The following is a 25337-nucleotide window of genomic DNA, read 5'->3' as shown; positions in this document are numbered from 1 at the left end:
GCCTTACTTGTAAGCCTTCTGTACAGAGAAGTGACCATAGATCAACAAGCAAACACAGACTTTCTCTCTAGGGATTTTCAGAGCCTTATAATTTCAGCACTTACTATTTTGTGACATTAGCCACACCTTTACCTCCTGGACTCAGGCTGTCTCTGATTATCATGGAGTCATTAATGTTAACAGAGAGGACTTTCTATGACTGAGGAATATAAAATATGTGCATTATTATACAAACAAGCTTTATACCCACAGCAGCCTTTGACACTGGTGAAAGCCCACTCCTGCTGGCCCTGTCCCGGGGGCAGGAACCATGTCATTCTATCCCTACCAAGGCCATGCCAGACCTGACAAGTCTCCTAACAGTGGAGGTGTGTCTCTGACTCTTTTGCCTGTTCTTGGGATTCTTTCCCTCCTACTGGGTTGTCTCATCCAGCCTTGATGTGAGGGTGTTTGCCTAGTCTTACTGTAACTGGTTATGCCATGTTTGGTTGATGTCCCTGGGATGCATACTCTTTTCTGAAGGGAAATTGAGGAGAAGTGGATCCTGAGGGGAGGGGAGATAGGAAGGAAGGACTGGGAGGAGATAAGGGAGGTAAAACTGGTTGGGATATACTATATGAAAGAAGAGTAAAAATTTTTTAAAAAAAGAATAGATGTTATCCTTTAGAAGAAATCCTATCACAGCCTAAATGCCTGCTAACTATTTTCTTAGAATAATGGTGTTGGGGAGCAGAAATCACAAATAAAAGACCTGACAGTGAAAGATAATCTTTCTATTTTTATCTATTCTGTATTTATTATCTATCTTTAACTGAAACAAAAATACAAACTGGAGAAATGGCTCAGCAGTAAGAGTACTTGTCACTACTGCAGAGCATGCAGACTCAATTCCCAGCTCACACCCATCCACGAGGATTCATCAGATATACACACGGTGCACATACATGTATGCAAAACATGCATGTACATAAAACTAACTAAATAAATCTAAAAGGACTATGTATGTTTTTATAGAAGACTACAGGATGTTTGAAAATGTCTGCATTATAGAATCGCTAAATTGAGAGAGCCAATGGACATTCTTTTCTAGTTTGTTTTAGACTTCTGTGATAAACACCATGACGAAAGACAACTTGAGGAGTCTGATGGCTCATCTTGCTTGTCAACTTGACTATATCTGGAACCAACTAAAACCCAAGCACACCAGTGATGGATTTTCTTGATTGGATCATTTGAGGTGGGAAGACCCACTATATATCTGAATTACTTACAGACAGGGGACCCACTCTAAATTTGAACCATGCCTTCTGGTACCAGCCAACATAAAATAACATGCAAGTAGAAAGCTTTTATTTTTTTTTGCCTGCTTTCCCTCATTCCCAATGGCAAGTTCATCTATCCTGCTGCTGAGGTATTTTTCTCACTGGTATTAGAACCCAATTCTTCAGAACTTCAACATATACCAAAGACCAGCTACATACCAAAGACATCCATGTATTGAACAACTACTGTATTCTTGGCCTTTCCATCAGGAGATCACCACAGTTGAACTAGCTGGACCACAGCCTGTAAGCTAGGTAATCACATAATTTCTTTTCATTGAAATATATATGTTTCATTCCATCAATTATGTTCTTTTAGAGAACCCTGACTAACACAGGAAGGAAAGATGTTTCGGCTTATAGCCCATCATGAAAACAAGTCAGGGCAGGAACTCAAGGCAGGAACCTGGAAGCAGAAATTGAAGCAAGAGAGCATGGAGGAGTGCTACCTACTGGCTTGCTTCTGTGGCTTGCTCAGTTTTCTTTCTTATAAACCCCAAACCACATTCCCAGGTATGGCACCACCCACAGCAAGCTAGGTCCTCTTACATCAATCATTAAGAAAATGTCCTCACAGATTTGCCTACAGGCCAATCTGATGGAGGAATCTTCTCAAGTGAAGTTTCTTCCCAGATGGCTCTACCTTTTGTTAAATTGAAGAAAAGTTAACCAGAGTGCATTCTCACTTATATTTTGTGTGCATGGTATGGTAGCTTGAGCCCTACAGACTCATATATTTTAACACTCAATTCCCAGTGGGTAGAACTATTTGGGAAGGATCGGGAGGTGTGGCCATGTTGGAAAGGATTTTTACTGAGGCTTTTAGGTTTCTTGTGATTCCCAGTATTCACTCTCTGCCTTATGGTTGCAGATCAGGATGTGAGCTCTTGGGTGTTCTTTTGTTCTGACATCATCGTCTAATCCTCTGAACCATACACCAAATTAAATGCTTTCTTTTATAAGTTGCCTTGGTCATGGTGTTTGATATCAGCAATAGGAAGTAACTAAGACACATGGTGAAGACACTTGAAACATACAGTCATTAGTTATAATGTTGTAGAACAAATCTCTTGAACTTATTGTTCCTGTCTAAGCGAAACTGGATATCTCCCCAATTATTCTCTATTCTCCAGGCCTTGCCAACCACCATTTGCCTCCCTGTTTTTGTGTGCTGGACTATTCTACGTATGAGCGAGCTGTTTGGTGTTTGTCTTGCTGAGTGGTTTATTTCACTTGGTACATACAGTGCCCCAAAATCTATGCATGTTGTCAAAAATGACAAGATTTTCATCCTCTCTCAGGTTGACTACATTCTGCTGTGTATATATACAGTATTTTTTTTTAAGATTTAGTCATCTATTGATGGACATTTAAATTGATTCCAAACCTTGGCTACATTGAACAGCCATAATAAAGAGGAGTGCAGATGTCTCCAGCATGATGATTTCACTTCTTTTGGATATTTACCCATAAATAAGACATCTCCCTCATTTGGCAGTTCTGTTTACAACGATGGATGACCCGCCATAGTGTTCCCATAATGGCAGTGCTGTTTCATTAGCACCAAAAGCATACAAGGTCCCCCTTTCCCATCTCCTCACAAAGAAAATTTATTATTACTGATTTCCTGTTGTTTACTAAACACACGAAGTAGTAGGCAAATGTGGTTAAAAATGAGTAAATCTTCAAATGTAGCATGTGATCAAATTAAGGGACATTTCCCTATAGCCTTTTAAGTCTCTCTCCGGGTCTACTTCCCTTCAGACCCTGACTTCAACAACGATTCAGATTCACATCCCTCACATGCAGCAGACTGAATCAATCTTGTCAAACTGGAAACATTAAGATGCCCAGCAACATAAAGTCCAAGCTTCTATGTAGCATCCAGGATCAAAATAAATAGAGATTTAAAAAGGTCAAAGTTTTACAATGTTATCCTGTAACAAGGTCAGCAGGAAGAACATAGTGTCTTACTGCAGCGGCTGCTGGGTGATGTCATAGGTACTCTTCTCGGTTCAAATGTTTAGTAATAGAGATTTGCTAATAGCTCTGCAGGTTTGCTGTCAGAAGCACAAAGAGCAATGACTGACAGCTGTTAAAGTAATAGGCATGGTGGCACATTGACAAATGGACCGTTGCACATTCTCTTTCCCATCGTTGCTCAGTAGTGAAAACTCACGTGAGTTCAGGTGCTAATGTATCAATTTGAGAAGTGAAATGGGTGGAGAAGGGACTTGCCCCAAGTTTTACTCTGGTAATCAGCAGAAGTAGACCAAGAGGAAAGGCTGACACCTGAGCCAATCAGGAAACCCTCAGTTAACAAGGAACCCTCAGTTTCTGGGCAATGCAATCTTAAGAACTTTCCTACCAGATTTACTTTAAGATACAGAATTTTAATGCAGGCTGAAATTTGTGGCTCATGCCTAGAAATTCAGCATTGGGGTGGGGTGGGGGGGCTGAAGCAGGAGGATCTTCAATTACAGGATAATTTGCTCTATTTAATGAGCTCCAGGTCAGTGTGGGCTACATACATTGTGAGACCCTGTCTCAAGCAGCAACAATAAAAGCAGAATCAAAATCCCAGCACTTGGGAGGCAGAGACAGGCAGATTTCTGAGTTCGAGGCCAGCCTGGTCTACAGAGTGAGTTCCAGGACAGCCAGGGCTACACAGAGAAACCCTGTCTCGAAAAACAAGACAAAACAAAAAAAGCAGGATCAAGAACTGAAGCTCTCACTGAGCGTGGTGGCATATGTAACCCCAGCTACTCAAGAGGCTGGTGATTTCCAAGGTGGTGAACAGTCTGGGAAATGTGTCAAGATCTGTTTCAGAATAAAATTTAAAGGGGCTGTGGGTGTAGATCAGGTTCATTCCCCACTTCCCCACAAGAAAGGAGTTTCATTTATATGCCTCATACTTTTCAGCTACTTTAATATACTACATAATTATAAAGCACATGAAAAAACAAACACATTACTTTTGCTTTTCAATGAATATTCTTTTACCTTAAAAACAGCTTGCATTTGGGAGACCACTGCTCAAGTAATGTTCCATTTTTAGATGTTATAGATGGAAAACAGTAATAAACGGTCTGGGGCTCTAACGGTCAAGAGGCAGAAGCAGGAGGAGAATATGAAGCCTGAGGCCAGCCTGAGCTATATAGCAGGTAGCAAGACTCATAGCACATCTCAACAAACAAACAAACAAACAAAACAAAACCATCCAAACCAACCAACATGAAACAAGAAAAATACCTGAACATAATCAAAAACTAGATAAGACATTGAAAAATATCTATTAATCCAGAAACATCTGAGTTGATACTTGAAAGATAATCTAGATTTTCATACATGAGCAAAATAAAATAAAAATTTTCCATGTTGGAAAAATGTTTGGCGTATCACCAAAGGTAACACAAACCTATCATTTGATCTAGAAATTCTTATAGGTACATATACCTATAAGAAATGTATAGAGAAAATCTTTGTGCTGTATGGTTGCATCACTTGTCAATTAAAAAAAAAACTATGGCCTATAGGAAAGGGTGGAATAGAAGGCAGGACATGTGGTAGGCAGAAAGGATTCTGGGCTAGAGTCAAGTGCAGAGAATTAGCCTGGGAACATGGAGAAGGTCAGAAACATGGGAGCTGAGCAGAGGTAAGCAGCCACACAGCAGAACTTAGATTAGATAGGATATTAAGCTATGATCTAATTGGGAAACAACCAAAGATTATGGCATAGGTGTTTGTCGATACATTTTGAGTTTCAGAATTGTTATTCTGAGACCTTGGGTCTGGAGAAAAAAAACTCACTTTTTAAAGAAAGGAGATAGGGTGTTCAACAAAACTTGCACTTGAGTGTCATCACAGACAAAAGTGGAAATATTCCAAATGTCTACCAACCAATGAATACATAAACAAAGGGTCCTGTAACCATACTGTAAAATAGAGCTTAGTCATATAGAAATGAATACCATCATGAATGAGCCAAGAAATAGAAGTCAGACACAAAAGACATTTCTCAGTCATAAGTTATATCAGGACCCCTGACAATGGGCAAAGAGACACTTTGTGGGGTTGCTCTTATATCAGACGGGGCAGAGCAGGTGGTAGTCCTTTGTTCATCCTAACTTGATGCCTGGCTTGGTGGCCTAAGCTGTTTTATGCCTAGAACACCTAAGAAAAAACAAAAAAACAAAACAAAACAAAAAAAACAAATCAAATCAAATCCAGGCAGCATAGTAGAGAAGGAGGAAGACAGACAGATACTTGTATTGCATTCTGCTATACCACACAGTGTGGGTTCCTACAGACCTCTCAGACAGGCCATAGACACACAACCCCCCTACCACCACGCAGTGCAGCATGAGAAGAGGAAGACAGACAGAGACCTGCAGACCTGCATGGCACCCGAAGGCCTGCCCTCCAGCACAAGGCCCAGGCGGGCTGTAGACATCCGCTTGCTACCACACCAAGCAGCACAAAGGATGTCACGCCAGCCCGTGGGCAGCCTGCAGCAGGAACCACCACAATGTGTGAGTATGTGGTGGCCAGATGAGAGAGAAAGGCAGGAAGAATACATTGAGCATCATGAAGAGAGATGAAACTGAAGACTTGAGGGTGGAGAGGAGTAGCCAGTTGTGAGTGGCCATCCCTGCCACCTGGGGCCATTGGTGAAGTCCTAGCACAAGCTGCCCCACTAAGTGCCATGTCTGGGTCCATGGCTCCACAACAGCAGGTTTCAGTGTCAAAGTCCACAGCTCATATTACCACTAGAAAACATGGAGACATCCTGTTCATGGCAGCTGCTGGGGACCAGTGGGTGTCCAGGGGCTCGGCAGAACTGGCCCCACCCCTCACTTGCTGCAGCACTCTGGAAGGTTGGCCTATCTCTCACCCTTGACAGCACTTGGAACCTATACCTCATTCAGGCCGTGGAGCTGGACCTGATGATGAGGTGTGGGTGAGCCAGCCCTGGTGTCTGAGAGCCCTGGGTCCTGTTCCTTGATGGCTGCAGCACTTGGGAGATCAGGTCCTGCACCTCACCTGGGCAGCAGGTTGATGGGACAGAGATGAACCTGTCTGAGGGCAGGAGAGCCGGAGAGATGAGCCTGCCTCCTGTCAGTGATGGCACTGGGTGACCGAGCCAGAGCAGTGCTGGAGAACTTGCTCTGGTGGTGTGGATGAAGGAGCACCAATGCACTGAGAAGATCAGCTACCACCTCTGCCCAGATCCAGGGCTCTGAGTTGGGGCATCTTGACACCTACATCATCTGCATACAGTTGGGACTTGTGAAAGGGCCAGTCCAGAGCTGCAACATCTCCACAGCAGAGCAGCAATGGGATGACCCAGAAGAATTCTGGTGAGGATTCTCTATCGATGGTGTCACAGAAAGCCAGAGATCTTGAACCAGACTCATTGCAATGAACATTTGCAAGTGACAATAAATGGACAGAGGGACACACTGTGACACACTACAGCTTTCATGGTGAGTTGTTTTCTATGCCTTGTCTTTTGTTTTGTCAGTGGTGGTGTGTATGTGTTTTATTTGTAGGGAGGGGGGAGCGTTGCAAGGGTAAAGGGTGGGCATGAGGCCACAGGGAGATGACTGGGACTGGGGTGCAAGATGTGAAATTCATGAAGAATCAATAAAAAGTCTTTTAAAAATTAAATGAAATGATTGAAATCCCACCCACCCCACCCCCAAAAAAGTATTTATATAAACTGTCCAAAAGAGATGAATCCTGAGAGACTGAGTAGATTAGCAGCTCTTAGAATGGAGGAGAGAGGCAAGGAGCTGATTAAAGGGAAACAGATTTACTTCTGAGGTGAAGCAAGTGTCCCAAAGCAACCACGGTAGTGGCACCCACTAAGGTTCATTGGCTGGTACAAGAAACAAGAGTCAAACGGTGTCTGGATCTTATATTGCTCTCAGCAATGCTATTTTTTGTATTGAAATCGTAAGAAATGTCCCTCTCACTTCAAGAAAACCTAAGGAAGACTAGAGAGAGCTGGTGGATCAAATAATGGTCGGAGGATCACCAACTGCAAGGCTACAGATGTCCCGGGGTGGTGGGAGAAGGCAGGAAAGAGAAGCAGAGTGTGTAAAAGGGAGGGTGAATGCGTACACCTAAAATAGCACAGAGAAGGAGGGGAAGTAAAAGTGGAAAAACCACAGCAGCACTGTCTAGAGAGAAAAAAAAAAGGATGGTGAAGAAGGCTTCATTAATAGATAGCTTCTGGACGGCTATCACTGACCCTGTCCCTCGAGCACCCCCACACGCTCACACATGTACCCTGTCTTTCAAACAGCACTACAGGAATGAATCTTTGACCTGGTTTACAGAGAGAAAACAAGGCCCTGATGCTAAGCACCGGGGTGCGTTTGGCTAGGTGCCTATCTTTTAGAAGTACGCACAGAAAGACTTAAGAAGTAACAGAATTTCTCACATTGCTTTCAGATAGTGCCAGAAGGGATGGATGTGGAAGAGAGACTTTGTTAACCACACCGGAACTGCCAGAGTTGGTAGAAGACAGAGCTATTTGTTACACTACTCTTTTTACTTTTAAGTGGAAAATTTCCACTTAATTTTAATTAAATTGTTGAATTTTCTTATAGGTAAAATAATAAGACTCTCAACATGCCCTACACATATGACCTATGACCTCTCTGACCTCCCTTTCCTACCTGGACCACACTTGCCCTCCATCACTTCAGCGGCTGGGTCTTTATGAGAATGGACCCATTACCTTTCAATCACCCAGGGGTGTGCTATCCCATTTCCCATCCACTTTTTCTGGATAGGAGTTTTCTTCTGAAGTCATTCTCATCAGCTCATAGCTGACACTTAGACAGCACTTAGTTTGCACCTTAAACTGTTCTAAATTTTCTACACACACTAATTAGGGCGCAATCTTTCAATAGATTTCAGATTATTACCAAGTGAGCCAATCCATAATAAAAATAAACTCTCTTGCTTTCCAAATCGCAGCAAAGAGGCCAGAGGACAAGGGTAAGATGAAGCCTGTTAAAAGTGAAGATGACTACGAAGTCTTGGTACGGGAACAAACCCAGACGTTCTCTACTGAAGGAAGATGATCCAGAAATGTGGACACCTGACCTAAACTTAACTTGTGTTCTAAAAGCAGGAAGGAGGGAAAGAAAAGGCAAATGGGATGGGAACCAGCCCAGACCTCCAAACCATACCAGGAGATGTTAACAGGACTGTCTCTTGGGAAAGGCACACACAGCTTGGAAAGCTATTTTAATGGGTAGACCAGGCCAACGAATAGAACCCTGAATTCCGCAGACACTAATCTTTCTCCAGATTAACAGTACCTACCACTGTGCTGTCCTAGCTACGGGGTTACTTAAATCTCTGCGAGACTTTAAAATGAGAAGGAATAACCAAAAGCTTGTATAAGGTTTTCATGGTTTTTTTTTTTTCTTTTTTTTTTTTTTTTCAGGTTACAGGACAATTCAGGTCCTTTGCTAACTGAGCCATGTTTATGTTTTTAAATAGTTCGTGTCTCCCTAAGCCAACCCAAAAGCTGTCTATTGAAAACTAAACTCCAGACGAAGAAAGAGCAGAGAAAGATGCTGCATATATATTCAGGGGCCATATGTTGTCAGATTCACTAGAGTGTGTTGCAATAAAAAGGGGATGAAGAACATAAGAAGGAAAAACAGCCGTACTACAAGTTCCAGCCCTTGACATCAACTAGAAAAAAAGCACCTGCTCACACCTCAGACTTCCAAGTTCTTCCAGCTGCAACAACAACAATAACACACACACACACACACACACACACACACACACAAAGAGAGGGGGAGGGGGAGAGAGAGAATGATTTTCAGTCCCAAGTGCTGGGTGAGTCGGGTTCTTTTGGGTGGCTTCATGTTCTATTCAGTTACCACGTTACCCAGATGCCACATGACAAAACCGCCAAATCTGAAACCTCCTTTCCCCCTAAGAAGTGGTTTTTCTTCTCGGTTCATACTTCATGTTCTGGTAAGCACAGAGCATCCACCCAATATGGGAATATCATCACTTCTTCATGGATCAGAAAACTGAAACCCACTGAGGTGGGGGGCGGAGCTAGTGGGCACACAGCCATTCAGTGACTCTGGAGAATCTTAGCCTGGAAACACGGGCTCCAGAGTCTCCATTCTCAACCCCTAGGCCACCTCTGCCTGTGGGATAAAGCCTAGGGCAGAGCGCGCGCACGTCACGCGAGCGCACATGCACGCACGCACACATTTCCCAGTCAGGCGATTTTATGATAGTAATAAGATACTTATGAGCTCTGTGACCTTGACCAAGGCACCGAATCTCTCTGTGCTTCATTTTAACTTCCAGCCTGCTGTGAGAACGTACTGAATTGTAGCATGTGTGCCTCCGTCTGGCACATGGCGTTCTCTAAAAGTTAACTTTGCTATTATTGCCATCATTGTTGCAGAGTGGGTCCCAGATCACCAGGAGATGGATGCTAGGGAGCCCTTGATCTATTCCTCACCCTCTAAGTCTCCCTTCAGTTCCTCTTAACTAAAATGTACAAACCAGCCAGAGATCATTTGTAATGTAATGGAACTGACAGGCACCCGTGTGGCTCAGGTTTATATTCCAGAGAGAATAAATGGTTCTTTAAGAAGAACTGCTTTAGATGTCAACAGTCACACAGTCAACCATGGCAATCTCTACATTAGACTTATGAATCTATTTTTAGTGACAAGGGAAACTATTCAAATTTATCTGTTGTGTTATGTGTGTGCATTCAGATGAACCCGGGCATGGGCCGGTAGGCTGCTGTCACTCTTTAACCTTTGACTTAGCTTCCTACCATCAAATGAAGTTCTTTCTACTTGAATACTTGCCTGTCACTCCTACAGACTCCTGCCTCTGTGAAAACAAACAAACAAACAAACAAACAAACAAACAAGGGGGCTGGAGAAATGGTTCAGTAGTTAAGAGCATGTGATGTTCTTGCAGAGGTCACAAGTTCAAGTCCTGGCACCCACCTGGTGGCGCACAGTCATCTATCGCTGGAGGATCTGAGGCCTTCTTGTGATCTCCTGAGGCACCAGACGCACACATGGTACACAGACATACATGCAGACATACATGCAGACAAAACACGAATACATAAAATAAACTAAATCTAATTTTAAAATCATGCAAGATTACAGAACGAAACTCATCATGTAAGCCTTTCGTTCTGTAAAACTCAAATTCCATCAACGTTCCTCATACCCCTTCCTCAACTCTATACAGATTCTGAAGAAATGAATGAGAAGACACAGTTCCTTTTTTTTTTTTTTTCTTTGAGACAGGGTTTCTCTGCATAGCCCTGGCTGTCCTGGAACTCACTTTGTAGACCAGGCTGGCCTTGAACTCAGAAATCCACCTGCCTCTGTCTCCCAAGTGCTGGGATTAAAGGTGTGCGCCACCACTGCAGGCAACACAGTTCTTATTATCTAATAATAAAAGGTTTTGAGGAGCAGGGTCAGGTGGCACGGCAAAGAGGAACTGAGAGCTGGGGGTGGGGGGATGAAGAAACAGACGTGTTTTGACCCTTGCCACACGGAATTATGAAAAGACCAAGCTTGCATGGAGCATCTGCTGGCCACTGCAGACAGGAGCTGTGGCCACAGTGCTGGTCACTTTCTTGTAAAGGCCACATGTAAGGCTTTTCCAGGATACCTCTGTCCCTTCAGTTCATTAATCTTTCTAACTTCTCTCCTCTCGCCAAGGGAACTGGGGGTCATGGAAGTGCCTTGACGACTCTTTGGACTTGGGACTTGTCTAAGAAATCCCAAGTTTACTAACTGGGCCCCAAACCTTTGCTCTCTCAAACCACAACTTCAACTGAAGATCTGGCACTTGGCACTGTAACTTGCCATAGGGGCACCTCCAGAATACATGGGGAGGTATTTTGTTGTGTTTGTTTGGTTTTGGTTTGTTTTATTTTGTTTTTTGAGCCTTCGTTCTCATTTAGAGTAATACCCCTTCTCAAGCATTCTCTGTTTCGTGGGCAAATCTCTCACCGGTTCAGGGAATTGCTTCAATTCCAGGTCAGCAGGTAGACGGACTTCAGGTGGAGTGTGCTTGCTTACACTGGGGAAACGTTTTTCAGCCACCTTGACAAGTCCAGGGCAGTTGGGTATGAGGATGGGGTTCTCAAGGTTCATGCCATTGAGGAACTGAAAAGAGCCAGGGGACCGCCAGGGTCCCTCTCTGTACTGCCGCAATGAGGATGCCTGGCTACCTCTCCTGGCCCTTTCCCTCCCTCAGAGTGCACTTGTTTTTGTAAAGTCACACCGCAAAAGTCCTCTTCTCTCCAGAGACAACTTCCTACAGCTCCCAAGTAACCATGACACTGTCCTGACCACCTCCAGGAACACGGGTCACCCTAAGTCATCTCTCCCTAGCCCAGGGCTCCTCATCTGCACCGTGCCTTGTCAAGCCAGTAGGGCTCGCCAGCGCTGCTTCAGGACACCTTCAGGGGTCACTGCGTCGCGGAACCTTGAGGACGAGCAGCTAGGACAGGGATGCAGCCAGGACGCTGCGGGGACGCCAGTTATCTTTGATTCCCTCCGCCCGCGACACTCGTGATCTGAAAAGCTCCGGGAAAGCGAAGCCTGAGACTGCCCGCGAGAACGCGGAGACACGGGGACGCGCTCCCGAGTGGGCGCATTTAGACCCACGCCTCACGGACACACTCTGCCCTCGGACGCCACCGACCCGCCAACCCTGGGTGTAATAAACACGAAAAACAAACTTGGCACAAATGAGCTCCCTGCCCCCAACTCCCAAGCTGCGGCTCCCCCACCTCCCAACTCTGATGTGTCAGAGCTCAAGTCAGCGAACCTCGCGGGGACCGCGGCTTACCTACGCCTCCTGGCCTTTTTATCCACCAAATAGCTACCTTGCCCCGTGGCAGCGATAGGTCCGGATCACCTCGTCCGTGTGCCAACAGCTCCGAGGTTCTGATGGTGCAGAGAGAAGCTGCCAACGAATACAGAAAGTTTTCACCAATAGAAACCGAAGTTCTCTCGACTCAGCTGAACGTGCAACTACCCTCAGATCCTCTAGGTGGCGCACGGTGCTCTTTGGGGAAAGAATTGGGATTCTTAATCCTGCACATAGCACCAGTATCCCAAGCCATCTCTGCTACAATTGGGAAATGGGTCCCTGCTTCGCCTACAAGGCTCCGTTCTCAAAACCTACTTCCATCACTTTTGACGGTTCCTTGGTTTTGTTCATTGACTTTTCCAGGTCGTGGAGCAAATGCAATATTTTGGATTATTAGTTTAACATCTCTGAAACACCTTCAGTCCCTGGGGTATCCTAGTTTGGGTGGTTTAAACTTAACTAGTTGTTGCCTCTTCGGAGTAAGTTAGAAAACAATAAGACAAAGTCAACTGAATACTAGCTGTCCATCATTGTCTTCCCCTTCCCGTGTGGCCAGTTTACTTGGGGGTTACACTGGGTTAGACCTGGAAAGGTCCTGAGTCATCTGACCACCCCCTGGGAAAACCTTACATTAAAAAGTCAGAAAGAGGAGCTGGTGTGGAGGCAGAAGGATTGCAACTTTGATGCCAGCAAAAGCTACATGACAAGACTATTTCAACAAGTTCAAATCCCAGCAATCACATGGTGGCTCACAGCCATCTGTAATGAGATCTGATGCCCTCTTCTGGTGTGTCTGAAGACAGCTGCAGTATATGAACTGGGCTTCCTTATATATAGTAAATAATAAAGAAACCTGAAAATTTGAATCTGAGATGTCCCCTACAGGTTTTGTTTGTTTGTTTTTAAGCTTGTTCCCCAGTAGCTGGTGATATTTTGGGAGACTCTGGAACCTTTAGGAGTAGAGCTGAGCTGGTAGAAGTAGGTCACTAAAAGTGGGACTTTCATGTTTATAGCCCAGCCCCAATCCCACAACTTTCTGCTTCCTGCTCTGCTCCTATGTGAACAAGACTTTGCCTCCACCACTCACCCCAACAGATGGATGGAGCCTGCCATTCTGACCTCCCACAATTGAAATCCATCTAAAGCTATGAATCTTTCTGCCCTGCATTAACTCTGTCAGGTATTGGGCCACAGAGACACTACTAATCAAGGAGCTCTGGAAGATGGGGGTGAGGCTCAGTAGTAGGGATGTGTGTCCTGAGTTCAGTCCTCAGCACTGGGAGAACACAACATCCAGATGGCAAACTAAAGGATGTCCTAGTTAAGAAAAATATCCTTGGTCTGGGGGTATATAGTTAGTGGCAGATTGCTGGCATGAGTAAGGCCCTAGATCTGACCCACGGTTCCTGATAGGGACCAGGAGGATGAAGAAGAAAAGAAGGAAGAGAAGGAGGAAGAGGAGGAGGGAAGGAGGGGGAGAGGAGAAAAAATGTTTTAAAAACAAAAAAGAATTTTCTCTTAGGTGACTAGGAATTATTATAGGAGTTTACACATGCACACACATATACACTCACAGGTGTGTGTGCGCACACACACACATCATGTTGTGGTGACCATACATTTATTTTTTGTTGCTACTTTGTAACCGCAACTTTACTAGTTATGAATTTTAACATAAATATGTGATATATAATCCCTGTGACCTACCCCTGAAAGGGTCAGGACCCACAGGTTGAGAACCACTGCTCTAAAAGTTTGCCAAGTCCAGTGGATGGCTGTGAGCATCCACTTCTGTATTTGTCAGGCACTGGCAGAACCTCTCAGGAGACAGCTATATCAGGCTCCTGTCAGCAAGCACTTGTTGGCATGCACAATAATGTCTGGGCTTGGTGGTTGTTTATGGGATGGATCCCCAGGTGGGGCAGTCTCTGGATGGCCTTCCCAAGCCTTACATATATAGACTGGGCTTCCTGAGGCTGCCTAAGTGATTGGATAGCTCTCAGTCACCAATTACTACAACTGAGCATTGCCCTGGGGAAGTATAAGCCCGCCTGGTTTTTCCCTGGCCTGGAGAAGGCCAATAGCAAGGAGGTCATAGTACTCTCCAAAACCAAGACTGGCATGTGAGACATGAATGTTAGGGACAGTTTAGCACTCCAGCCAACCAGCACTGGATGAACACACACACACACACACACACACACACACACACACACACACACACACAGCTGCCTTGTAACCAGAACATCTTTGTCGCAAGAGAGTAAGAGCCTGGCAGCTGCCTTGCAAGGCTTCACAAGAAGCCATTGTGCTGTAAGCAGAGTTTTGACCCCTGTATCTGAACTCAGCGGATGGAGTCAGCAAAGGAGAAACCAGCCTGTACAAAACAGGAAGGGAGATGAACCAAACTCCATAATAAGCCGCCAGATGGAGCCTGATGGTACTGCCCCCAAGCAGGAGTCGAGGGAGGGAGGGAGGGAGGGAGGGAGGGAGGGAGGGAGGGAGGGGGGATGACCCTGCACAGGAGAGACACCACGATGTGTGTGCAGAGGGACAAGACCGACAAGGGAGGTGATGTGCACATGCTCTGCTTCTTCTCTTTCTGCCAGCCCACCTTCAACAGTCATTACCTACAAAAGGACAGATTCGTGTTTTCATTTACACAAGAAACCTTGAACAAATCCATAGAGACAGAAAGAACAAAAGCCACCAGAGGGGATGGGAATGGCTGATGGGGAGTTGTGAGTGTAAAATTTTGGTTTAGGATGATAAAAATGTGAGACTGGATTGCAGTAGTGGCTTCCAGTGCTGTGAATGGAGATGACATGACTAAAGAGGGTTGGAATAGTGTGTGCTATGTGCATTTCACCATAAGGAAAACATACATGCTCACATACGTATTAAAACTCCTTTGGACTGAAAGCCCAAGGAAACGGAGTGTGCTGAGAACCCCTAGAGCCTTTTCCCTTGAGTTTTAACAAATCTTGCATAATTTGCTTCCTGTTAGAGGCACCAGAGCCACACCTCTGAGTTGTTACACTCCCCCATCAGGAAGGAGAGTGGTCTGAACCTTTTGGGGTTTGTTTTGCTTGTTGTGAGACAGGGTTTCACTCTACCAAGGAGACCTTGACCCCTTGGGCTCATAAATCCTCCCTTCTGAGCCCCCTTAGTAGGTAGAACTAAAGGCACACACCACACCCCTAGCCTGTCTGTTACTGCTCTGTGCACTTCGCCTGCTGCGAAGTGGCTTTGTTCACAAAAGAGCATGCTCAGAGACAGCCCACCTTGAAAGGGGATCTTCACCTTTAAGAGATGAAGACAGTTGACAAAGACAGTATGGACTGACCCCAAAGCACAAGCACAGGCTTAGGCCATGCCCAATCCCCAGGGCTGATCCCCGGAGGTGACAGGACATGGACCATGTGGGGTTTTTGTCTGTCTCATAACAAATGAACCATCCTTTGGCCCTGCCCCTCTCTACAGTGTAGTTTCTTTTTCTACTCTCTACAAATATTTTTAGCTAGACTAGCAGAGACAGAAGCTGCATCCGTTTTCTGGTCTATCTTTATGATTAAAATGTGGTGATATGGAACAAATGAGGGTTCCACTTGAGTGCAGCCCTGATTTTCTATTAGAATTAAAAATATTACATAGAAACTCCAATTTGCCTATGGACTACATAGGCAAATGTGGTAGCTAAAAAAGAAGAGAAAAGAAAAGAAAAGAAAAGAAAAGAAAAGGAAAGGAAAGGAAAGGAAAGGAAAGGAAAGGAAAGGAAAGGAAAGAAAAGAAAGGAAAGGAAAGGAAAAGAAAGGAAAGGAAAGGAAAGGAAAAGAAAAGAAAAGAAAAGAAAAGAAAAGAAAAGAAAAGAAAAGAAAAGAAAAGAAAAGAAAAGAAAAGAAAAGAAAAGAAAAGAAAAACTAAAGCCCAGCCAGGTGGTACATGCCTTTAATCCCAGCACTCCAGAGGCAGAAGCAGGTAGCTATCTGACTTTGAGGCCAGCCTAGTCTACACAGAGAGTTCCAGTACAGCCAGGACTCCGTCTAGAAAAACAAAAACCTAAAGACTAAAGTAGAAAACTAAAACAGATGAGGGGTCCCTGGTGGCAGAACCCTTCTCTGGCATGCACAAGGCCCCATTCACTTGCTCCTATCCATCTTGCTCACTATGTTGTGGCACCACAAGGGGGCTCTTTCCATCTGCCTTTCTTCCTTGAATCTCCCTTGCTGACCCCAGGGTCTAACATCGTACTTGGTAGCATCTGGTCATTTCATCTCTGAAGAAGAAAAAAGGGTGTGAGAAGAAGAAGAGGAGGAGGAAGAAGAGGAGGATAACAAGAAGAAGAGGGGGAGGAAGAGGAAGAACAAAAACAAAAAGAACAAGAAAAACAAGAGGGAGGAGGAGGAAGAAGTAGTAGTAGAAGAAGTAGGAGAGAAGAAGGAGAAGGAGGGAGGGGAGGGGGAGGGGGAAGGGGAGGAGGAGGAGGGGAAGAGGAAGAAGAAGAAAGAAAGAAAGCTGGTAGTCCCTGCTGCTCCTGGCTGCTGTTGCTGCCATTTGATGAGAAGTTGGAGGTACCCTGACAAGATGAAGATTGGACTCCCCCCAAGTAACTATGCCCTTACTCAGCAGGAAGTAGAATAAAGAGACCTAGGCCCCTTTTCCTCTGTAACCTTCTTTCTCTCCCACCGGATGATGGGATGTTGGAAGGGATTAGAGTGGAGAAGGGTGGTAGACATAAGAACCCAAATAAAGTAACTTTTTAAAAAAGTGCCAAGGAAGTGACACAGAAAACCTATTTTTGTTTTTTCTGTTTTGTTTTTGTTTTGTTTTGTTTTGTTTTGTTTTTGTGTTTGAGACAGGGTATCTCTGTGCAGTCCTGGCTGTCCTGGAACTAGATCTGTAGACCAGGCTGGTCTTGAACTCACAGAGATCCGCCTGCCTCTGCCTCTCAAGTGCTGTGATTAAAGTCAAGCGTCACCACTACCCAGCTAGAGAATCTATTTTTAAGTAGAGAATGACTTGGTGTACTGGCTGGTTATGTGTGTCAACTTGACACAAGCAACAGCTCCTGCTTCCTGACCTGCTTGAGTTTCAGTCCTGGTTTCCTTTGGTGAAGAACAGCAATGTGGGAAGTGTAAGCTGAATAAACCCTTTCTTCCCCAACTTGCTTCTTGGTCATGATGTTTTGTGCAGGAATAGAAACCCTGACTAAGACACTTGGTGAATTAAGCTGAAGGACGTTGGTGGCTGGCAAGATGAACTGCGAGAAGCTGACGCTGAATCAATGTATTTTCTGGAGATGCAGCTTCTACTCAGACAGGAGACCAGTGTCTGCTGGTGTTCATCTTACTGGTGTTTTAGAATTTTGAACAGCTATAGCCACTTTACTAAAGCAGCCATTTGAGTTTTGTTGTGGGTGATAATGTATCAAGGAATCCATTTTCATTCCCGTTGTTTCCCAGTAACCTCTGAGTCCAGTGTGAGCATTTTCCTCTCACCTTCCTTAGCCCAGCAGGGCTTTGAGTCCTCCAAGGTTGTTAAGGGAGTCCTGATTCAGCAAAATTGTGGTTCTATGATATGACAGGGAGGGAGGGAGGGAGGCAAAAGTTAGCTGGCTTTGGCAGAGGGTGAGTGGGTGGAGAGGGTGAATATGTGACCTCTTCCAATAGGAGATCAGGAAGATGTTTTTCTTTCTGTGTGTTGTGATGGGAAGTGTAAGGCCGGTGAAGGAGGGACAGACTCCATGGGGGGGGGGGGGATCTGGATTCTAAGAGAGCAATCCCAAAGGTCCTGGTGAAGGAGCCCTGAGCCTACGCTTATTGTAGACCATGCAACTGGACAAACTAGTATTGACCTTGAAAAATGGGAATTTCTGTACCCATCAAGACAGAACAAAGCCCAGAAAATTTCTCCAGAGTGTTACATAAGTGCCAAAGAGCTCCTGGAAAACTCTAAGGGAACCTGCTCTCTAACACATCATGGGTTTAATTTCTTGACACTTATTTAAGCAGGGACACCAAGTTAACTTGACTTAGAAGAAATTTTAGAAAAAAAATAATGTGATTTTTTTTCTCATACTCAAGCTCTTGAATAAAATGTATAACAGCCACAGATGATTTTATCTGTTTCAGCCCTTCCTGCCTGCATGGAACAAATGGAAATGACTTGGGAAGCTGTCTAAGTTAGGCCAAATGTCAGGAATGAGACTCTGAAGAACAGCAGTCAGCATCAGGAAGGACTTGTGGAAGATGCATGGTGAAGCTGGTGACCTGGGGACAAAGGGAGGAAGACATTGGCAAGCAGGGGGACCATGGTGGCTCTTAGGGTCACTGAGGCAAGGGTGAGAATGACTGAAACTGAAATTCTGCCAGAGAAGACGTCAGAGGCCTGGTGGCAACACTGTACTTTGGGCTTACCACTGTTCCTGGGCCTTTTTTAAAGGAACCAAAATTCTCACTCCATCAGTTTGCCTGTAGGGACAAAGGTACCAACCAGCCAACAAGAGCATCCTCACTGATCCCACTTCCCAGAGTTACATTTTCATAACAATCAGTAATTACCATTACGTTTCTGTCTCGAAGCCTCCTCTGATGATATCAGAACCTATGAGATGGAGAATAATGGGCTGCAGAGATGTCCACATCCTACTTCTGGAATCTATAGTTGTTTCTCATGATGATGAAGAGGAGTTGGAGCTGTGGGTAGAATCAGTTATTAGATAGCATGCCGTCTCTTCCTTCTGTTTCTCTAAAGAATTCTAACAATCAGGAAGTTGGTAAGAAGGCTGGAGGGATGTCTCAGAAGCTAAGTATGCATAATGGTCTTTCAGAAGACAAGGGGTTCAAGCCTCCATACCCACATCAGAAGGCTTTAAACCACTTTAGCTCCAATGTATCTGACACCCTCTTCTGGACTCCACTGGCCCAGCTCTCTTGTGCTCTGATGAGACACTTGAGTGATATACACATGTGCACACACACACACACACACACACACACACACATATTGATATAAAAATAAAATAAACATCTTTTAAAATTTTAATTAGAAAGGATGAGCTATGTTGGGTATAGTGGTTCATGTTTGTAATCTCAGCACTTAGGAGGCTGAGGCAGGAACAGTGCCATAAGTTCAAGACCAACCTGGATTACATAGTGAGTTCCAGATCAACAAAAAGAAGGAAAGGAAAATTGGAAATTAAATAGCATAAACATAAAAGCCTGGTGAATTTGTGATGGTGATACCAACTCTGTACTTGCAGAGAAAACTCTGATTCCGTTTACAAATCAGTTCTATTTTTAGCATCCCAAAGAACTTCCTCATATGAGAATAAACTTCATTCCCACCACTGTTTATAGACTGGCTGGCAATAGCGTGTGACAATCTGGTCCACATTGATGACACAGTGCAACACTCAGCACTAGGGCTCTGTGAAAAAGGAGAGGTAGGCAGAACAAACCAAAGAGACATTGCAACACTGTCCAGCTAAGAAGGGCTTATCTCACCACTGTGGTGTAGCAAAGTCAGAGTGATCTCATCACTGTGGTGTAGCAGCTGGTCTTAGGCAATGTCAGAGTGACACCAGAGAAAAAGACTTGTGCCTCTCCTGTTGAGTAGCAAGTGCTTTGTAGCTGGAGCTATGCACTGACTACTCTCACCAGGCTGCATGGGGAAGGGATGTTCCTTCTGCATCTGCTGTTTTAAAGAAGCCCTGTTGGTTAAACTGATGAAAAGTCTGAAAAGTCGACAGAAGCAGGTGTAACACAGACCAAAAGGAAAGCCTGGTTGGCTTGTACTGTGACCCCCAGCTAAGCTTGGCTGGACTATTAGAAGGAGAAGTGAGAAGGTTCTAGATGACTATCTGAAGCCTCAGAATCACATAAAATTACCTGGCAGCCTTCGTTCTCCATCAGTAGACCTCAGGTGGAGCACTGCACAGAGCAGATTGAAGAGCTTGTTCTCTGAGCATGAGACTTTTAGAGAGATATGCTGGTTAGGGTTGTTTGTTTGTTTTTGTTTGTCAACTTGATCCAACTTGGATCAAGGGTCAACTTGGAAGAGGGAACTTCAACTGAGAAAATGTCTCCATCAGGTATCAGCCTTGCCACTTGAAACCTCACCCTTACACACACACACACACACACACACACACACACACACACACACTCACAAAATGCCAAAAGCCAACAAGGAGAAACTAAAAACTAGTAGGTGATCTTCCTGAGATGGTTCCACCTTGATTAAAATCTATGACGAACTTGCTCCTTCAGGGAGGGCCCAGGAGAATTTCATCTTAGGAAATTAATATGTTTTCCTGTTATTATCACATATATAACAAACACTAGGTATTAGCCCACCCTTTTGAGCAGATCTATGCAGGACAATAATGATGCGCTGTCTTGTAGTGATGCTATATAGACAAATAGATGACTTCTTAATCCTTAATGATGATCCTGTAAGAATTCCTAAAAATATATCAGTATTTATTAAGCTATTTTAGAGTGGAACTGCTATTAGATTCTCTGTGGTAATCAAAACTGCATTGAGAACTTTGTCAGTCTTCAAGTGTCATGAGTTAATTGCTTCTAAAGTAGCAAGCAAGCATCTATCTGTCACACAAAGCACATTCCAAGAGGCTGTAAAAACATTAACCAAAGGTCACAAAAAAGGAACTAATGATTTGCTATAGGCGCAAGGACAGAAGATAAAATATTGACTGAGTTTATCTATACAAAACTTCACTAATACCTTAGTCACAAAAGTTATGAGGTTTTTGTTTTTTGTTTTTTGTTTTTGTTTGTTTGTTTTTTGAGACAGGGTTTCTCTGTGTAGCCCTTGCTGTCCTGGAACTCACTCTGTAGACCAGGCTGGCCTCAAACTCAGAAATCCACCTGCCTATGCCTCCCAAGTGCTGGGATTAAAAGCGTGTGCCACCATTGTTCGGCAAAAGTTATGCTTTTTAACTCTCCATGAACCTGTAAAACTGGTGACAAATGATGAATATTTAGTCAGATAATTACTCTTAATGGATATGCATGTAAACATTCTCTGTTGTAAACTTCTTATTTGGTTTATGATTTGAATTTATGTGTAAACTTATGATGAACTTCTTACCATGTGATCATCTATTCTGAAAGATGTATACGTGCTGAGGACAAAGAGAGGACCCTCAGCCCCCTTTTCTTATGGAGCCTCTTTCCCCCTTTTTTCTTAGAGAACTTTCATAGGAAACTTTTTAGAGAACTTAGAAATAAAGATTAAAATTACTTTTCCATATGTCCTTTTTCTTCCTGTGACTTAAGCATCCTAGAAGTTAGAGCCCTGCAGTTCCTGTGGAGATAGAACAAAGGCTACTTTACTTTATGTCCTGTTGTTTTACCAGGAGATGCTAAACAGTTTCTCACCTCACAGGAGCTCAGAAGGCAGATTAGCTACTGAAGCAAAGTGACTTAGACTTAAGATAGGCAAATGTTTGATTATTTTACAGCAACTCTAAATATCTCATAAGATCAAGTCTTACCTCTGCTGATGCTAATCTCCCTCAGCTACCTCAAGAGGAACCAATTAGAAAGCAGAGCCGCTGGGGCTGGCCCCTGGCAAAAACAATTTGAAGTAGACTACAAAGCTAAGTGGAAGACCAAACAGTAAGGCTTTTAAACAAAATGCAGAGCAGAAAGAACTTCTTTTCATTATGTGAGATGAACAACAGTTATGATTATGTGTGCAGCCCACCCTCCAGTCTGCTCCTCAGCTGGAGGCTGACCTGGGCTCTTGTGGCTTAGACCCAAAGCCCTGTGCCCCAGGGGACACTCAACAGCCATGTGATTTGGATAAGATTGATTCTCTCTGGGTCTCAGTCCCCTTCTTTGTAAACAGATGCAGTACCAGTAATACCCAGTGCATGGAGCTGTCATGAGGATCGACTGAGACATACAACAGATACACTAAGCATAACAGAAAAGATTAGCATTGGAAATAGGTGCAGTGAATCCTCTCTGCAACTTAGTGGATTCTATCATATTAGCTATGGGCATATCTTTAATGGGGACTTAAAATGAATCATGAATGTTTACACTAATGGGATCAAGTGACACACCACACACAAGTGACACACCCCACATATGCAAAGCACACACACACACACACACACACACACTTTGATTAGTGACAAAGAAAGAAAAGGAAAACCAGTCGTTCTTTTAAACATGTTCCTAAAAGCACAAGAGTATGGAGATCACACTGACCCTTAGTGCACAGACTCCTGGCTGTTATCAGCACTATTTGGGTCATGGGACCCTCCCAATTAGAGTACAGTTGACCTTCTTCATCAAGTTAGATGCTTCTCTCTAAGCCTCAGTTCCCTGGGAAAAGGTCAGTAATATTCAGCACAAAGAGATGATGTAAGATCAAATGAATCACACACTTGATGCCTAGATCTTAGATATTAATACAAGTGTCAGCATGCAGATGTCAACTATTCATCGGTGGTCACAGCTCTCAAGAGGTAGAGCTACAGTTTTCTATTGCTCTCCATAGTTACTCTTTAAGGAAAAATTTCTGAATGTTCCACATTCTTTCAGACTCTTTACTCTGGCATCTAAGCTGAGTAGTTTTCCTCAAACCAGTGGGCATCATATTATTATAGAATCTAAGCAAAACCAGGTGAAGATACAACTTTGGAGATAGATCTTTTTATTCCAGCTTCTAGCCTGAGCTTGGTGATATATGCCTTTAGTCCAAGCATTCAGGAGGCATCTCTGTGTGTTCAAGGCCAGCCTTGTCTACGTAGTGAGTTTCAGGTCACTAAGAGCTACATAGTAAGACCCTGTCTCAAAAAGAAAAATAGAAAGATTATCTGGCCATTGTTTTTCTGTCTCTGAAATTAATATGAATCTTCCATAAAGATTCCTCAATAATCTTCTATTATTTTCTAATAGTAACAAATTTCTACACCATATCAAAAACTCAAAACAATTTATGCTATTATATGATATTTGTTTCTTTGACAGTGCACAGGATGTTTAAGCAATCTAAGCCTCAGTTTATTTGCTTGTTGCATATATAAGTGACTTTTAGTGGGGACATTTTGAATATTAAAATAATATGAATATTTATTAAAGCAATCATACATAAACATGTGAAGCTCATTATCTATTAACAACACTGAGAATATTATAACTGAGAATGTTATAACTTATAACTATTGTCAAAGGCAGTAACACTTGATTATGTGGCCTTTAATTAGGATTAAATGAGACAATAAAGTATGTGTGATAGAACTTCTGATACATTGTAAGAGCTTGACAAATGTTATCTTTTTTGAATAAAACCTCTATAGTAGTTGCCTACTTTTATAAGCTCAAACACACACACACACACACACACACACACACACACACACACGGCAGGGGGTGTATATTGTGCAAGTTCCCATTGTCAGCACTGATTCCTGTCAACCAGAACAACCTATCCATTGTCCCTCTGCAGTCCTTGAGATTCTGCAGAAACCTTATGCCCAGAAAGTCATCAAACTTTTTTGTTTTGTTTTGTTTTTCTAGACAGGGTTTCTCGTGTAGCCCTGGTGTTCTGGACCTCACTCTGTAGACCAGGCTGGCCTCGAATTCAGAAATCCACCAGCCTCTGCCTCCCAAGTGCTGGGATTAAAGGCGTGTGCCACCCCTGCCCGGCATCATCAAACTTACTGTGAAGATTAAGTTAAAAATTCTTTCTAATCCACGCTTTTTTTTCCCCTTTATTGAAACTTCTGCTTGATGGGGAAACGATAGTTTCTATTTATCTCATGTCCAAAGATTACTTCCTCCCCATCCAAATGGATTTGTAAACTGTATAATCATTGCTTGACCCATAAAGACTTTTGTGGTGGTGTTCTCTTTCTCTCCAAGCTGATCCTCCAAGACTTATCATCTACCATCTGAACACAGCCCAGCTGGTCTCTGTCCACAGCTGCCAGCTCTCGGCTCATCTCTTTTTTAATGAAGCAGACAGCGACATCTTTTTTCCCTTTTCAACTGACTTCCATACTTAGAGTTATAAGTATTTTGGTACTGTGTCCCAAGACCTGTCTTTTTCTTTAAACAACCAGGTTTCTCTGTAGTTTGCTAAATAGAGCAACTACTCAAGACATGTTTTCCAGTCAGAAACTTGGAGCACAGGAACTGTACACTGTGTCACACCCACAAAGAAATAGGTATTGTAAAGAGGTCTGTCAGCTCTCAGACCCTCCATTTGCTTGATCTACAAACTCTGGACTGGTGAGTTGCCTCAGGTAAAGTGCTCGCTGTGTAAGTATGATAGACTGAGTGCAATCTCCAGCCCTAATTGGAGGAGGGTAGAGTCAGATATAGCAGAGACCACCTGTCATCCTAGCACACGAAAAGCAAGAAGACTGATGACGTTCAATGACTAGCCAGCCTCATGAATTGGTAAGACCTGGGTTTAGCTGGTTACACTGCATCTGGAGTTAGAAAGCAGAGAGTGAGGCATGCTAGCATAGTTCATACTCACCCCAGTTCCTGAAATTCTACTCTGAGACTTATTATTTATGAATAAATGCCTAGGCCACGAGCTTTGGACTGTTTCGACTACCTCATAATTTAATCAACCTGTTTATTCTATTATTCTATGAATGCCACATGTCTGGCTACCTCTTCTCAGTTTCAGAGTTCTGGGTGAATCTCTTCCTGCACCTGACTCTCTCCCAGAGTTCCTCTCTCCTTACTGGAACTCCCACCTCCTATTTCTTGCCTCAGCTAATAGGCCATCAGCTTTTATTGACAGGTGATGTTTCCATACAGTATACAAGAGATTCTCTCTACAATTCAATTCATGACTCCATCCCAGCATGTGCCAGGGATGGGGCAGAAGAGGGGCATCTGGTCACCTACTTTTGCTTGAGGGTTTTCCTGTTGAGTGGGAGAGTCAAGGACAAGATGGAGGAACACACTGACATCCCCACTTGACATGTTCCAGCCACATAAACTAAATTAGTTCTGAAGTTGGACCTCTCCTTTCTGGCTCTTAGAAGAACATTCTATCATGTCTTAGGACCCTGTCTCTGAATGGCTCCACTGGACAACTCTTGGG

The 25337-nt window shown here is 43.7% G+C and overlaps 1 protein-coding gene and 1 non-coding gene across 2 annotated transcripts in view; one reads left to right on the top strand and one right to left on the bottom strand.

Moving 5' to 3' along the window:
* Rubcnl (rubicon like autophagy enhancer) overlaps positions 1-12280 on the bottom strand; it is a 36270-nt gene extending 23990 nt beyond the window's left edge. The window contains exon 1 of the mRNA XM_021182250.2: positions 12210-12280. The gene's annotated coding sequence lies outside the window, so the exon portion shown is untranslated. The remainder of the gene's footprint in view (positions 1-12209) is intronic.
* On the top strand, positions 5361-5499 carry LOC115029293. The gene has a single exon (XR_003834868.1). It is a non-coding gene; the product is annotated as a small nucleolar RNA SNORA48 (small nucleolar RNA).
* Positions 12281-25337: the final 13057 nt, after the last annotated feature.

Source organism: Mus caroli, chromosome 14 (assembly GCF_900094665.2).
Source record: "Mus caroli chromosome 14, CAROLI_EIJ_v1.1, whole genome shotgun sequence".
Taxonomy (NCBI): domain Eukaryota; kingdom Metazoa; phylum Chordata; class Mammalia; order Rodentia; family Muridae; genus Mus; species Mus caroli.
The sequence above is the reverse complement of the archived record's forward strand: the minus strand, read 5'-3'. Positions and strand labels throughout refer to the sequence as shown.